Source organism: Lactuca serriola, chromosome 2 (assembly GCF_051521515.1).
Source record: "Lactuca serriola cultivar US96UC23 chromosome 2, Lser_US96UC23_V15, whole genome shotgun sequence".
NCBI lineage: Eukaryota > Viridiplantae > Streptophyta > Magnoliopsida > Asterales > Asteraceae > Lactuca > Lactuca serriola.
In genome coordinates this window covers 206017647-206021906 of record NC_136409.1, presented here as the reverse complement: position 1 = coordinate 206021906, position 4260 = coordinate 206017647, and the positions used below count along the sequence as shown (strand labels likewise).

At 38.6% G+C, this 4260-nt stretch overlaps 1 non-coding gene across 1 annotated transcript; it reads left to right on the top strand.

Annotated features, from left to right (window-relative positions):
• The first annotated feature begins 2509 nt into the window (after positions 1-2509).
• Positions 2510-2615, top strand: LOC145091165 (small nucleolar RNA R71). Its single transcript, XR_013702052.1, has one exon. It is a non-coding gene; the product is annotated as a small nucleolar RNA R71 (small nucleolar RNA).
• Positions 2616-4260: the final 1645 nt, after the last annotated feature.

Below are 4260 nucleotides of genomic sequence, written 5' to 3'. Positions count from 1 at the left end.
ACACACAATAAGAAACACTTATGTAACATCCCAAAATTTAAGCCCACAAATTTCATTTTTGAATTAATAATTTTTAAAACATTTTAACATTGTCAGTAAAGCAACACATTACAAAATCATAATGTTGTGTCCCAAACCATGACATCAAAAATAATGAAAATCTGAGTACACTCCCAGAAAATCCGATGCGGAATCATGTGTGTGTGTGTGATGCGATGCTACGCCGCCGGCTCCTTCCCCTTAGACGAAGAGGTACCTGAAACCAAACCAAAAACTGTAAGCACAAAGCTTAGTGAGTTCCCCCCATCATACCACATACCATACAATATCATTAATATCTTTCAACCGGTAATCATCATCGGTATCTTTCAACCGGTAATCATCATCAGTATCTTTCAACCGGTAATCATCGTCGGTATCTTCCAACCGGTAACTTCCATCGGTATCTTTCAACCGATAATCATCATCAGTATCTTTCAACCGGTAACCATCATCGGTATCTTTCAACCGGTAACTGGGGACTATTCCACCCCTACCACTAGCATACAACATCAAGATATAAACATACAGTCAGACATATCCGGGTACTGATCTACCCTTCGGTCCTAAGGACCACTGTCAGGGAAACTGATCCCTACTATACACATAAATTATCATATAGATAAATCTCATAAACAAGGCACATAACCAGACCAAGATAATTATCACAAAGAAAATCATCTCCTAAATATTCCTCTTTGGTGGGCCGACATTGTGGCCTTAGACCCACCCCTACTGGAAGGTAACTCACCTCGTACGAGTAGCTGTTGATAATCTGCGCGGGACACCTTTGTCTACTGCTGCTCCGGAAACCCTCTGGCTATCATCCCCACAAAACACTCAGTCAGAATCTGATATCTTTTCTTAGGGTAAAATGACTATTTTTCTCCTAGCCAAGTCCAAGTCAAAGTCAACTTCCATTTGGCCTGAATCGCCGAGTTGGGTCGTTAACTCATCGAGTCCGTACCCTTTACTCGTCCTTATCCATGACTCAACTCGTCGAGTTCCCCTTCTTTACGAACATCAATGATCCTTCATCCGACTCGCCGAGTTGTATGAACAACTCGTCGAGTTCACATTCATCTGATGAACAAGTCCTGACCTTGACTCGCTGAGTTGTATGAACAACTCGTCGAGTTCATCTTAAAACATAAGAAGATTGCCTTGGACTCGCCGAGTCTGTTCTAACACTCGTCGAGTCCCATGAACTCCAGGTCTAAAACTAAGTCCAGTGCATTGGGTCACTCCTTCTGTCCTGATAAAACCCTTCTAGCACCCAACTGGGTTCTTTTGACCCTCAACAGATATGGGACTCAAAGCCTTGAACTCGGCGAGTCTCAAGAACGGACTCGCCGAGTCGATAACGTCCACACCCTAAATCCTCGATTTCTGATGTACAACATTTTCCAAATGATAGATCCAAGCCCCTAAGCTCGATCTAGCACATAAAGTTACGAACTTTACATGCATGCATGGGACTTTTGAGCCAAAAAGGCTCTAAAATGGCTTTTTTGTTGCATGGGGCCTTCCTTGGGTGCAAAAGCAACCCAAATTTGCCTTGTGACTCTCCCCAAGTGCTAGATCCGAAGTCTTGACCCCCAACCATGTTTTCAAATCATGGTTGGTCACCTCATATGGCTTAAAAGCCCTAAATCCTCCCCAAAAAGGGATCTAACAAACAAGCAAGCAAGGTACAGACTTTATACCTTTCAAAGACTGCAAATGGTGAACTAAACTCGAATCCTTTAGTTTCTTCTTGATCCTTCTATGCTCTTCTTTCTTCCCTGTGAACAAAACCACCAAAATCACCACAAATGCCTTTAGATCTTCACACACTCGGCTAGGGTTTACTATTGAGGGTCTTTGGGAGCAATAGGGACGAGTGGTGGATGAAAGAGATGATTAAATAGGGTGCAAACCCTTATATTAGGGTTTTGTCCAGTCAGAGCCTACTCGTCGAGTCTGGCCTCCGACTCGACGAGTCCATCACTTAAGTCCCGTATCCAATCCCATTCTTACTCGACGATTTGGGCCTTCAAATCGCCAAGTCCCAGGCCAAAAATGCAAAATACAACAAAAATAAATTACATACCAGGAACCGAGTGCTACAACTTATTTGTTCGGGTTACCATTCTCATCTAGATCACAATCCTTGGTCAAATGTGGTATGTAACAATTATCACACCCGACACGAATTGAATGGATAGATTGATCCATCTTTTTCATCCTCCAAGCCATATTCTCTAATTTTGCAAAATACGCAGCTACATTCTCGTTCCCTCCATCGCCTTTTCCTCTAGTAACTTCTTCTCTTGGGTTATGATATTTGTGCCAGTGCTTAGCGAATTCTTCAATCAATTCCTTAATTATGGCCGGTTCTTTCTTTGTCATTGGTCCTTAAGAGTCAAGAAGTTGCCTTGTTGTGACATTCACCCCATCATAGAAAATGGAAACTTCTTGTTGAGCATTGAGATCATGTTGAGGACAATTTCTAAGAAATTCCTTGTATCTTTCCCATGCTTCATACTACGATTCTCCGACTTCTAGTTGAAAATTAGCAATCCTTTTCTTTATCTTTGAGATCTATGAAAGTGGACTAAATTACTCAATAGAAGCATTACGAAGATTAGCCTAAGTAGTAATGGATCCGACGCAAGTGATTTCAGCCAAACCTTAGCTTTGCAAGTAAATGTCACCGGAAGCATCCTAAGTAAAACTGATTCTTGTGGCATGTTTGGAACATTGAAGTAGTTTGCAATGTCTTTTACTCCATCTATGTTCTTGAATGTGTCTTCATATTATTTTCTGGAAAAAGTTATGTCTTTAAGCATCGATAAAATGTGCCTCTTCAGTTCAAATCTTCTTTCAGCTGGAATCTCGGGTGGCATAAGACATGGTCCATTATCCTCACATATCCTCTTCTTGTATTGGTCATTCTCATGATATCTGTCATCTCTTCAACCTCACTTTTTATCTCTTTATCTAAACTTCCATTGGTGGATATTTATGGCTCATATCCTACTTCCTTCTTGCTTGGCGTCTTCTCAAAAAGCTCAAATTTTTTGGATTAGAAAGTGATACTTGATTTGTTGACCTTCTTGTCCTTCTTCTTGTGGAAAGTTGATTTTGGTTTTTGAAGTGGTGGAATTATTGGAGGTTTTTTATCCTTGGGTCATAAATCACTGAAAGAAAAACAAAACAAAACAAAAATGCGTAAAACGAATAAAAATTACTAAACTAAAAATCGATTGAGAAGTGACCGCGACGTAGCAAAGATAACCACTATAGCCTAGGGTTTTTACTGATTTTGCAAGATCAGGAGAACTTAATTCAACTAGCAAGAAAAGAAAAAAAAATAAACTTCATGAATTAAAGACTACTTCTTCTTAGATCCGATTTCACCTTCTCCTATGATTGATTTCTAGTGGATAAAATATATTGATTACCAATTTGTTAACTAGCTATTATGATCAAATATCTAGACTTATCAATTTATGAATTACCATGCAATGATCAAGCACAAGTTAAACACCAAATTGATAATGAACACAAATTAGACTATGAATAATAGTAGTTACTTTTCTATGATCAAGTTAAGCAACCAATCACAAATTAAGATTAATTATGCTCTCTAGCACAGTTAAAGTTACTAGCTTTAATTACTTAATCTAAGATGTGATTAATCCTAGCTCTAATTATTTAATAATCATAAAAAATTAGGTGACGAATTCATGTAATTAGAATGATCAACTATCACACAAAATCTAATTAATAAGCAATATAAACTAGAAGTAAAGCATTATAGGGTTCATCTTCACCAAACAAAAGTAAAATGTTTCTAGCCTTTCATAGTAGCAGAAAAACACACAAAAGTTATGTAAAAAAAATAGACATGAACAAACCGATTAAATCTATGTATAATTCTTCTAATCTTTTTCAATTCTTGAGCTTCACTTCCTTCTCGATCTTCTCATGAGTTTCCAAATCTTTTTAGTTGCAATTCTCCTCAGAAAACTGGTTGGAAGTCCATACATTCGACCTAGTAATCGAAAACTTATAGTTTCCATAAAACTAGTCAACGCGATGTGGTCAACCACCACCACATCGTAGTCTTCGTCGAAATCCCATATTCTCCAAGTTAACGTTAACGATCGAGAATCTTCCATTCACCATGTCTTGGTGGACGATCACTACGTCATGTTCCTCTATCTTCAAGTCTTT